This window comes from Ambystoma mexicanum, chromosome 2p, assembly GCF_040938575.1.
Source record: "Ambystoma mexicanum isolate Mex_15411 chromosome 2p, UKY_AmexF1_1, whole genome shotgun sequence".
Taxonomy (NCBI): domain Eukaryota; kingdom Metazoa; phylum Chordata; class Amphibia; order Caudata; family Ambystomatidae; genus Ambystoma; species Ambystoma mexicanum.
In genome coordinates this window covers 414,805,374-414,817,977 of record NC_090923.1, presented here as the reverse complement: position 1 = coordinate 414,817,977, position 12,604 = coordinate 414,805,374, and the positions used below count along the sequence as shown (strand labels likewise).

The following is a 12,604-nucleotide window of genomic DNA, read 5'->3' as shown; positions in this document are numbered from 1 at the left end:
TGTGCTGTGAGCATGTGAGCCGTGGAATGTTTGGACTAGAATGTTGAGAGCGTGTGTTCCCTTGAGTGTTCCTTGAATGTGAGTTGGGAAGTGAGCTACCTGAGAGAGAGTGTGCAGGTGGATGTCTCTGTGTCCCTTTAACCTAATGTACTAACCTTTACTGCAGTCTCATCCCTGCAGGGAAGTACTATGTTCCCAGTGATCTCATGTCTTCAGTTGGTTATACATGTTTTGCTGTGAGAGGCTGTGGGTTGTACAGCAGCCGGTGAACGTTTGGACTCATATATGGCCTACGCTCATTTTATAAGATCAGGCGCCACTTCAGTATGTGCGATTTTAGAAAGATCTCAGCCAAACGAAGTTCTGTCTGGGTTCAACGGGTCGGTGGACTTGTGCAAATGTTATTTAAAACCAGAGAACCAAACGAGTTGAAGGAACAGGCCATGCACTGTATATTTTAAGTCGGTGTGACGGCAGAGCACACTTTTATATGGGGAAAAGCGTGGCTGTTGAAAAATGTTCATGACACTGCTGCGTGCTTTTCTGACTGTGCACAACCATTTCGTGGTGTGTCTGTTCAGGGGAACTAGATGGTGACTGCTCTGTCTTACAACACTTGATTTGGATTTCGCTTCTCCCGAAGCAGAGGACAAACAAACAGCTTTACACATTTGCAAAATGAATGCTGTGACAAACCAGCAAGAGAACCCACGTGGTGCTCCCGCTTGTACCTTTGCAGATCCGGGTTCTTACCTGGAGGTGGCACATCATTGAGTTGCCTTTCATGTTTTAGCATAATATTTGTGGGTAAGCATTTTGCATGCCGGTTCACAAGAGTCATGTGATGCCTAAAGGCAAGGCTGTGTTCTTTCATTGGCGCGGGAATGATTTAGAAATATGACCCTGCTGCGCTATTGGCGATGCCTATTAACAGGCGGAAATGCTGCTTTCATCCAACTATTTCCCCCAACTTGCTTTCAGGTAGCTTCATGCTGGCTCGCATTTGTATTATTATGCAGCAATTTATGGCGTGGGGCCTTCCAAAAGGTGCCTGCTTAGGCGGAGTTATTTTAATTTGTTTTTTTATTACGACTCTTGGTTTATTACAAACCTTTGTCAACAAAGAGAAGAGCGGACAACATAGACAGACGTACAGCATTGGTCATGTGCGTTAGAAATCCAGCGGTGACTACTTCTCATGATCATGTTCCAATCCTGTTCTTTTCAAATACCTCTTCTAGGTATTGTATTAAACTAAAAAGGTTTCTGCTGTTTTCAACTCGGAGGAGAGTTGTGAGTCCGCAACCCATGTTCCCAGGTGATTAGTTCTTAAATCAGTCAGACCTGAGCAGAAAAATGCAATATGCTTCAGGGTTTCCTTTACCCCAGGCTTATTGCACAAGCGACATTCCAAGAAGTCAACTAGTTTATAAAGCTGCAGAAGCTGCTTTGTGGGTAAAAGGTTTAGCCTGAAGCGCATACATTGATTCCTATAGCAGTTCTTGGGGAATGTGACCAGATATTTTGGAAGAGAGCCCCTGGGCTTGTTTTCGTCCCTCATTGCCGTGTGGAGCTTATACGAATTGTTGTCTTCTTGAGTCTTAATCAAATTATCCTGCCCGAGCTTCCATTTCACACCTTAGCCGGATTGTTAATCGGTTCATCCAGATTAGCTCTCAAGTGTATCAAGTGGCTCTGACATCCTTTCCTCCATTCGGTTAATAAGGCGTTACTATCTTTCCTTAAATCTTCTCCCAGGACTCAATATGGCTTAGCAGGGAGAGGGAGCATGCATTTTCTATACAGCGCCAGTGACTTTCACATCAACCTCTCAAGTAGCGAGATGAATCCCAGCTCGTATTTAATAACGGCAGTAGGGATTAGATGAGGAAGTCTGAGTATTTTCTGCCAAAAGCTTTCTTCCAGTGAAGGCCAAAGCTCCCACGGGGTGCCTAAAAACCCTTCAGCACCATACATTAAGGCTTGGGTTACTTTAGATTTGTAGAATGAAAGAACCGAAAGAAGCGAACATTTACCACATTTCCTGTGGACCAGATGACCCTGGGCTGTTAGAGTTCTAAATTTTGCCTTCAAAGCTGTCTGTCGGGGAAGGTCCACCTGTTGCTGATCAGTGCTCCTAGGTAGAAGACCTCATTAACCTGAGCCAAGGGCTGCTTCTCAATAAATCATTTGAATGCAGGTCTCTGTCGTGAACCCAGGAGGACCAAATACTAGGATGTTAGTATTAGCGAAGTTCAAGGCCATCCCATTGGAAGACAAGTAACCGTAGAGGTTATCCAAGGCCCTCTGTCAACCAACTTGCATAGTATCGAACAAAACAAGGACGTCCGCATAAAGAAGTCTTGAGAGATGTTGTCCACCTATCTTAAGAGGAAAGGCTCAAACCTTACTCAGATGGAACCCGACGTCTAAGAGAAATTAGGCGGAATGGCCATTTGTTTTCGGGTGCCTCTGTCCAATGACCCTCGAGGGGGTTGGGTGTTGTGACATTTCTTTATATTCCCGTCTGCTAAAACACGAACAAAAGGGACTATTGCGCACCATTTTTGTAACCCGGTGGAGAGGTGTCTCAATTGTTTGTGGCTGTTGAGATGGTTTCACAATGACAATTTGAAAAGTTGCATAGAACTGCAGCTCACAATCCAACTATATTTGCGTCCATTCATTGACCTTTTGTCTCTGATGTTGTATATGCCTTGGTGGACTAGGAGCAATCAAACCTCTCTGGACATGTATTTAATACAGAGTAAAACAACGATTGTTACTTCACACAATGTTTACGTTCATTAACATTAAGTAATGCGAGGATTGCTCGTTTTTCTACTTCTCTTCTAAGTGGACATATGCACGAGTGCCGGGGTGGAGGCATTTGAGGCCTCTAAATTTACCTCGTCTCCTCCCTCAGTCAGCGTCTAAATGTGAGCAACCAATTCATCCAGCATTTGCTTCTTTTCGTGTCTTACTGGAGAGGAAGGGGTGCCTCAACATTATCACCCACTCACCAGGTTAACTCTGGGTGTAGCATATGTTTCCCCTGCTGCATTGGTTATTCCCCTTGCAGTATTAATAATATACTGCATCATGCCTGTTGCTGCCTGCTTCTGATGGTGATGCTGCAGTGGGTATGTCGGTCTGCTTTTCTGTGCAGTCCGCATTGGGACTCACTTTGTTAGTGCAACAAGTGGCATGGTAACAGAGGCATTGCTAGTGGGGGCTCAGGGGGCTATAGCTCCCAGGTCTTTTGGTTGTAGCCCTGGGTAGAAGCTTAGGGGCTACAACTAAAAGGCTAGCTATCCCCGAGTCTCAACAGTCCCTACATTAGAATAGCCCCAGATTTTTTCCAGACCTAGCAACACCCCGTCATGGTAACAATCGCAGCTCTGAATCTCTGAGTGTCTCCTGGATGCCCATATCACTTACAGGCTGATCTAGCTAGTGCGCAAGGGGTTTTGATTAAGAAGTAGGAGTAAGGTGCTGCAATGATTCACTGATGCTCTTACATCGACATTCAATACTGAAAAAGTAGACCTAACTACCCCCAATGACTACCCTACTCAAGCCTGTGCCTTCCTCGTCCAACATTTTATCGGATTTCCCAACGCCTGCCCCCCCATTAACCCACCACCCTAGCTGCACAAACCCTACTTTGCTCCATCCAGTCTCACCCCTACGATCACCATGATCCCTTAAACAGGTCCTACATGTGCAGTGATTACTTGTAATGATTAAACATTTTTACTTTTTGCAGTCACATAACATTGGTGCTATGCATAGTAAAAGACATCTGTCCACCGCAGTGAACTTACATTATTTTATCATCTCATCACTAATGTTATGTGTCTGCAAACAAACACTAACTTGCAGAAGTGCTTGGAATTAATTGGTGTGTATGGCTCAAGCATTTATTATAATGTTCTCCAATCAGGAGTTCCTTTACAGGTCGATCCTCAAGGGATACTCCCCAAGCATTTGTTGCATTCTTTACTGAAAGTTCAAATGTAATAAACAACAAACGCCAAAAATATTGGCGTTGCCAATGCTTGTTATCCACTCTAAGGGGTCCAAGGGAAGGGCTCCATCCTTCGGTTCTCAGCAATGAGCTACAGCTGATGGCCTGGTTGGTTTCAGGTGCTGATGGACTCCAGAAAGGTCTGTAGAAGTCAAATAGCTAATTGGATCATCGTAGACCCCAGTACAGTCAAGACCAACAACTCGGCTTGGACTTCATGTGTTTTCTGGTGTATACAGAGGAGTTTGGATCCTGTGTGCTGAGCAGATCTAGTTCAGGGGGCACATTTTCCTGGTGAACCGCTCTGTGTCTTCTTTTATCATACGATCAATCTTTACATGTTGTCCATTTCAAATCATCACAACCAACTTGGAGGGTTTCCACATAGGTGACATCCCTTGGTATCTTGCCTAATACTGGGAGGAGGGGTGAGTGGGTATGTGGGTATGTGGGTATGTGGTGTTGATACTTTCAATGCTACATACATTGCCTTATAATGCAGATCTTTCTTTGTAGGCGTTAACTAAATTGGTCATGCTTATGTGTTTGGTGGCTTTCCACAGACATGTGCATTGGAATTGTTGGGTTGAGTATTTTCTCTTTGTGGTGGTAAGTTTTATATCTCAAAACATCATCACAAGTAATTGAAATTCCTGCCTTTCCAGATCACCTCATAGTATGCGTTGTAGAATGTTTGGAGGAATATGAGAGTGCCACATCCCATTTACGCTCCTCTTCCAGAGAACCTTTTCCTTCCAAAAGCCTATTCAGCCATTTTCTTTCCCTACTCCAGCTTGTGTGTATCAAGTGGGTTATGGTCCAGGTGGCAATAGAGGTTATTTTATTTGGGGCATCTTTCACCAAGATTCGCCAGGACTGGGGCCAGGCTGGAAGATATGTTTAGGCAAATGCAGTCTCTGACATTCTGTTTTGAGGTTGTTCCGAGCTTCCTTTCCTATAGGCGCCCTCAAGCAATTGCCCAAGTATTTTGCAGTCTTTGCCAACGCTCCCAATTTGATGATCCACAATGCATCAGCACTTCTGGGTCGAATTCTCTGACTGACTCGTCCGTGATCTGGACACCGTTGTAGCTTTCTCCTGATGATGGAGCATCGCTATTCTCAGCTTCCTCTCTCTCTTTTAATTTGTTTTTTATTTGTCATTTGTAATGTGCACTACACAGCAGAAATTGTGTTTCAAGGTGCATCAAGGGAAATGTCCAAAAAGACAGAATTTAAAAAAAAGTATGGCATATTTCACCAAATTTAGGCTGTATTACAATCTTGTATAGCCTAAAAATTCGAACAAATATGCCATTGCAATGAAGAAGGGCATTGGGGACGCGGGGTTGTCCCCCACGCCCTTCTTCATTGTAATGTGAGGGCGGGTAGCGGGGTGTCGCCTGCTCCTGTCTCAATAAAGTTTAAAAAATAAAATAAGGAAAAGCAGTTCCTGCGGCGCCCTTTCCCATGCACGCATTGAAAGGGACCGGCGTTGCAGAGGGATGCTGGAGACGGTGGCACACAAGGAGGTGCTCTGCCCACAGGTAAGTAAGAGGCTGGGGGCAAGGGGATAGTCTAAAATGTACGGGGGAGAGAAAACCGAAAGTTATTTTCAGTAAAATAACTCTCGGCCTTTTCTCCTTCAAACATTTCAGCTTTGGGAAAATCACAGTAAATCGCATCAAGACAAGGGGGGGTGGAATAGGGATGAGGAAGGTACAAAACAAAAACTTTCTTAAAAGGCATTGAAACATTCGGAACATGTAAGTGATATAGTATGGGAGCAGGGGAAGAGGAGGGGAAGTGCAGGAAGTGGGTAGAGGGAAGAAAACAAAAACATTATGACTATGTCGTGAGACAATTTGGAATGTGCAAGTGCTGAACATGAAAAACAAAAATGGTGGAGGGGGCAAGGGAAGTGCAGGAGGGGAAAATGGTGATGCAGACCTGACATAACAGTAAGCAGGCAGCAGCGAAGTAATAGGGCTGCAGAGATAGAATGCCAACATCTAATACAAGAAATAACAGTGTACTATCACAGTAAGCAGGCAGCAGCGAAGTGACACGAATGCAGAGATAGAATGCCAAAAACACTGCAATAATTACAGAGAACATTACAAGCACGGGTAAAACAACGACGGTACATCAGATCACGGACCAAGGAAATAGGCCTTGGAAGCCATGGCAGCAGAGTAAGGTTAATGGATAGTAGGTGGCTGCAGGTAGCAACTGAGAACTGACTCACAGGTAGTGGAGCAGTCATGAAGCAAAACTGATATAGTCATGGCAAGAGGCCCTTGTAGGAAACCAGGAGCAGCAAATAGGAAGGGTGGTAAAGAGCATAGAGAGAATGATGCGTGTACATGTCAATGATCTGGATCAGGACAAAGATGATGAAAGAGAGTCAAGGTGGGGATTCATGGAGCACACAAGAGGAGAGGCCCGCTCGTGGCAGCAACAAAGCTGTGCAGGCAGGACCCAGGACGAAGATCCAAGTGAGGTAGTGGATCAGAGATAGAATTGTGCAATGAGCGCGGCCGTAGGCGTGGAGGCAAAGGAGAGGTTAGACAGGCTTGTGAGAATGCAGGGTGCGTGGCCAATGCAAAGAGCGAGGCAGCACTTACCTTGAGGAGATATGATATGATTTAGTATTTATAATGCATCTGTACACAAGTGTTTCTAGGCGCCACAAGACAAGGAAGTGCGGGACAGAGGGAAAAACAGGAAAAACAATCCTACTAGCCCTTGTGTCATTAGTTTCATGCAAGTGTGACAACAAAGTGCAAAGGAGGAAAGGAAGAGGGGTAAGTGCAGGGGAGATGGAAGGGGAAAGTTTAGTCAAGGATCCAATGCTCGGAGTAAGTGCAGCCAGGGCAGCGCAGCTCTAGGTAAGTGCATGGAGGTCAGGGGACAGTAGGAGTTACAGTTACAGCCCTTCAGTGCACAGTAGGCCCAGAAGCAGTACAGTAAGACTGGTCATGGAGGGGCCTGGTACCCTGTGAGACTCTGAAGGTACCTGGAGACCAGTCAGGGTAGGCAGACAGGAAGGTTAGCAAGGAAGATGGAGAGAGAAGGCAGAGGAGAAAGGGAAAGTCTTGAACAGCTTCCAGAACTTCAGGTGGTCCGGCTCAAGTTTGAGAGGGGCGGGGAGGCCGTTCCAGAGGGAGGCATATGCAGAGGAGAGATCTACCCCTCACTCTCAGCTTGGAGACATGTCTGACCCTTAGAGAGTTTGAGGTAGCTGAGCGAAGAGCCCTAGATGGAAGGTATTTAGACAGAGAGAGTTGGATATAGTGTGGGCCCTGGCCCCAGAAAGCCTTGTTGGTGATGCAAAGGGTCTTGAACATCATCGTTTCAGCCACCGGGAGCTAGTGTAGAGATTTCAGGGCTGAAGAGATGTGGTCCCTGGGCTTGAGGTCAAGGATACGTCTTGGCAGTCCTGTTCTGGATTAGTTGAAGGGGCCGAAGACTAGAGGAAGGCAGATTGAGAAAGGGGCTGCTGCAGTAGTCCAGCATGGAGGGAAGCAGAGCTCTGGAGACAATGAGCTTCTGGGGGAAGGTGAGAAAAGATAGAATACCTCTGAGATGGTGCAGCTGGAAGTGAGGCTTCTTGGCAAGGTCTGTGATGTGAGGAGAGAAGGAGAGAGAGGAGTCAAAGATGGCCCAAGGAGGGAGGCATAATGTGAGAGGGAAAGAGGGAGCTGGGGTCCCAATCAGCATAATCTCAGTCTTACTGGCATTAAGGCAGAGATCATTGGAGGCGCAACATTTCTGAATCACGGATAGACAGTCAGGAATGAGTGAGGAAGGATAGGAGGCTGAGGGAAGCCTGAAGGAGAGCTGTGTGTCATCTGTTTAACACTGGAAGTTGGAAGAGAATGTGGACATCAGGTGGGTCAAAGGGGCCAAGTAGATATTGAAGAGCCAGGGTGAGAGGATAGAGCCCTGTGGGACACCACAAGTGGAGAGAGAGGTGGTGGAGAGAAAGGACTGAAGGGGACCTGTGAGAGTCGGTCCAAGAGGAAGGAGCCTGATCCGTGATGCCCAGGTTCTCCCTGAGAGGATTTATCAGGATGATGTGATTGACACAAAGTTAGAGGAGAGGTCAAGGAGGATGAGGACAGCGGGAGAGCTGAAGTCAAGGTTAGAGAGCAGATCTTCACAGGTGTTCAGCAGAGCAGTTTCCTCGCTTCTGGCTGCTCTGAAGGTAGACTGATGGTCATGTAGATAACCAACATATTCAGTGTTGATGGTTAGATGGGAGATGGCCAGCTTTTCCAGGAGCTTGCCCAGGAAAGGAGTGATGGAGATCGGTCGATAGTTTTCGAGACAGGTAGGATCTGCAGAAGGATTTTTCAGAAGGGGGTGCACAAGGGAGTGCTTGAGGAGAGAGGGGTAAGATCCAATGGCGAAAGAGTGATTACATTAATTGGCCAAGGCTGAATCAGTGTGGTCCTTGATAGTTCTGGAAGAGCACAGGAGCACTTGTTTGGAAGACACTTTCATAGATCGAACTTGTCTAGGAACATCATCAGGTGTTATTGGAGAGAGGGAGGAAAGAAGCAGAGGAGGGGTAGAAGAAGCCAAAGGGGGCCTGAGAGATGTGGAGAGATAGAGAGGAAGAGGAAAGTGAGAACAGGATGTCCTGAGTTTTAGTGGTAAAGTGCAAGGCCATAGCTGAGGGACTTGGATGGAAAGGGGGAGGTGGAAACTGCAGTAGAATTGTCCAGCTCCTTGCAGATTTGAAAGAGTTTGACCATGTTGTTAGAGGCCACAGAGAGGTGGGCTTGATATGGACCCTCTTTTTGGAGAAGACGGAGAGGTTGTATTGTCTTTTGATCAGGCGGCAGACCATTTTGTCAGAGGAGGCACCCCATGGCCTCTACTTCCGCTCAGCAACCCTGCACTTACATTTTAGGGAGGTGAAGTCAGAGTCATGCCAAGAGTTGCACTTGGATGTAGGCTTCAGATGGATCCTCATGACAGGGGCAAGGATGTCCAGATTGTTGGAGATAGAAAGATGCAGGTTGGCAAGGGCTGTGTCAGAGTGGGAGTCAGCCGAAGGAGTAGGAGTAGCAGAGAAAGTGGAGGCAAAAGCGGCCACTGACACTCCCTTAATGGGCTGAATGGCTGAGAAGGCAGGTGGCAGTGCTGGGGTGGGCTTTTCCTGTGGGTCAGCAACCTTCAGGTGGGAGGAGAGCAGAAAGTGGTTGGTCCAGGAGAGAGGCATAGGGAGAGGGCTAGTGAGGGGGGGGGCGTCTGAAAAGATGAGAACATCCAATGTGTGTCTGGCAGAGTGTGCTGGATCAGAGGGTAGAATGAAAAGGGAGAGAGAGAGTTGCAAAGGTTATAGAAGAGCCTAGAGGAGAGGTCAGAGGCATCCAGATGGCAGTAGCCGGAGCTGGCACAGTGGCCAGAGAGGAGGAGGAGGGGGTGCCAGAGAGAAGGCAGAGGAGGAGGAAGGAGGTGGCAAAGAGGCCAGAGAGCAGGTAGAAGGAGTGACCCCAGTCCAGAAGGAGAAGATTTGGCTGAGAGCCCTGGACCATGACGGTACCATTTAGATAGACATTAATGATGTATATGGAGGATTGGAAGGTGGCCAAGAGGACCTTCCATCGGGTGCCGCCATTAATGGTAGATCAGGAGAAAGAAGAGAGAACAGAGACCATATGAGGGGTCCCAGGTCTGGAGAGGGAAGGACAAAGAGGATGTCGGTGAAAGTCTGTCTGGAGGTAGCGCTGATGTAGGTATCAGTGATGGGCAGGTCTGGGTTGGAGACAAGGATATCCTTCTTGACCCTTTTCCTTGCAGACTTAGTAAGAGGGATAGGATATGAGATGGAGTAGCAGTTTCAGAAGATGGGAGAAATTGAGAGCACCATAGAGGGTGCGAGGGGGAAAGAGGAGAGAGTGAGAGAGGAAACTAAGCACAGCCCAGAGCCGTGCAACACAGGATTCACTGGAGGGGAGGGTTCACACAGTAGGAGGCACACAGGAATCACAAGCAGGTAACACACCACATGGGGATGCAGGGAACAACGTGGGTGAAAGACAGGGGGTAGGGGAAAAAAGAGCTCAACAGCCTACGGGGAGGCGGGAAGCCATTGACCACAGCACTAACCAATAGACCCAACAGTAACCAACAGTGGTCAGCAGTAGGTTGTGCAGAGACAGAGCAAGTTAAGAAACAGGAGTTTAAGTTGAAGTACATGCACTGCGGAAAACACCCAGATTCGACTTTCCTAGAAAGAGGGAAAAAGGTCTAGTTTTTAACGCAACAGCACTGCGAAAACACCCAGATTCGACTTTCCACAGACAGAAATTGTGCTGCGAACAACCACGGTGGCATGTCATGAGGGAGCATGAAGCAGGCAGACGAAGAAATGCAGGGGGGAAGTACGGCACACTGGCCACGGCTGGACAGGCCAGACACGATAGAAGCCTTGGTGTGGGCCTTAATGGGGGGCCAGCTTTGCCTGCCGGCTCCCCAGGATTGGATATATGAGGTTACTTGCACTCCCTTTTCTTTCTTAAAATAGTTGTGCTCCTCTCTGAGAAACGCCTTTCTTATCTTCTTGAGCACGTCTTGCCCTTTATCTCTCCGATTCTCAGCTGCTTTTCTTTTTTGTGCTCTGGTTGCATTTGTTGAGGCTTTGTAAATGCTTTTCTCTCTGCATGCTCCCTTGTGCCTCTTTGTACTGCTGCATTCCTTCTGTGCAGACATAAGCGACCCCACCTGTGCTAGTTTCTTTTTCATGGGCTTCAGCCCTGCACTGATGGCTCTGTGCACCGATGTTTTCATAGAGCTTCCTCATGGCAGATAAGTACTTTGCTTAACTCAACATTTTCCCGTATTGATGATTTACTGAGTTTGATATGATTAGGGGTGTGATAATGGTGCGTAAATCCGTTAGCAACAAGTGCAGTGTGGTAGCTCTTCCCGACGTCAGCCATTTCCTCCTACGGAAGAGACTGCTGGGAACAGGAAGAATATTGTATTCTTAAATACTAAAGCTTTGCTTTTTCATAATTTTTATTTTCAACCTATCAGGCAAAGTAAGGAGAGTTTGTGCAACGTTTTACTAGGAAGCCTCAGTGACATGCCATAGAACACAACAGAAAGTAGTAAGTCGTGATTATATTAATGAGAAAGAGGGGTGTATTATCCTTCCTCTCCCTTCCCAAAATCTTGGTTTCGACTGTTGTTTCAGGCCCTGCAGATACCACTGGTCAGAGCGTCTTTTGAAGAGATGACTGCCTTTGACGAGGGACTTCATTTTCTGAAATGAATCTTTGGGCTTGTTGCTTTCCTGACGTTCTTGCATGAAGTGTGAACGGCTCCGTTTTGACTGGACCCTCCTTAAAAGAGTAGGAAATGTTGGATTATCCTTTAAATATATGCCCTCACGGAAGTGGATTGGACTAACATGGGGAGGGCATTGGAGAACTCCCTAAAATCGATCAATTCAAACGACTACACCCAGAACGCTTGTTGTGGGTGTAGTCGTTTGATGATCATTTTTTACTTTTTTTGTGCTGCTGTAAAATTAGACAAGAAAAGAAAATGCATGCTACTCATCTCCATCTCAATTATAGAATCATGATTTTCCGTCATACCCTGTTGTGAATAATTGTCATTATTCACAAGACTGAATTTTGGAGAATTGGGACTAGCTGCAAATGGATGTACCAGGTTTTCCTACCGGTAGTCTGTTCGTGTTTGGAAACCTTAGGCAATTCTGGTTCCTCTCAGTTGAGGATGAGAACAACCTTGACTGCAATATTGAGGGTTGGCATATCGAGGCCTAGACATCTTGCTAAGGGAGGTTTCTGCCTGTTTAGGCTTGAGATTTCTTTATAAATTAACATTTCGAATGGCCCGTTTCAATTGAATATCAAACTGTTGAGCCAATCATTTCTTTAACTTTACCCACAAAAGCCTTAAATAAAGGTAATATGATAGCAAACAGAGTCTGATTCTACCAACCAATGTCAACTTTGGTCTCCCTCTGTATTCGCTTATTGAATTAATCCCGTAGTTCTACTGTGTTATTGCAGTTTGTTAAGTTGTCCTGATGCATCCATTATGGGAAATGTAATATATGTTTTCTGATACTTACAGCGTGAGATTTATGTTGTAAAATCTCAAACACTTCTTCGTAAGAGCACCCCTCAACATAACATTCTTGTCGGGGAGAAGCTGGATCCCCCCCCACCCCCAGGGCAGTGGGGGGACAGCAGCCATAGCCTCACCAGCTATGGGAGGCCCCAACACCTCCCATATGGCCCCCAGAAATGCAACAGAGTGCCGAGCAGGCAGCATCATGTTTCAAACTGCTTTATTTCTAAGCACAGAGAAGAGAAAAAAGCCAAAGAAAAGCATCGTGAGTTCAGGCGCCGTCTTCCCCGGGGCTGTCTTGCAAGTAAGTTTTATAATCACACTGCAGGCTGACCTCACAGAATTGGATCAGCTCCCAGAAACCTATCTCCTCCTGTTATTGGCTGCAGAGTGGTGGGTTACATATGTAGCCCTTATAGAGAGCCTGATAATTGGATATTAACCTCCTGCGTCA

At 46.5% G+C, this 12,604-nt stretch overlaps 1 long non-coding RNA gene across 1 annotated transcript in view; it reads right to left on the bottom strand.

Annotated features, from left to right (window-relative positions):
- Positions 1–12,219, bottom strand: part of LOC138566446 (uncharacterized) — a 44,533-nt gene extending 32,314 nt beyond the window's left edge. Inside the window, exon 1 of the long non-coding RNA XR_011301937.1 lies at positions 12,152–12,219. This is a non-coding gene — a long non-coding RNA (uncharacterized lncRNA). The remainder of the gene's footprint in view (positions 1–12,151) is intronic.
- Between the last annotated feature and the right edge of the window lie 385 nt (positions 12,220–12,604).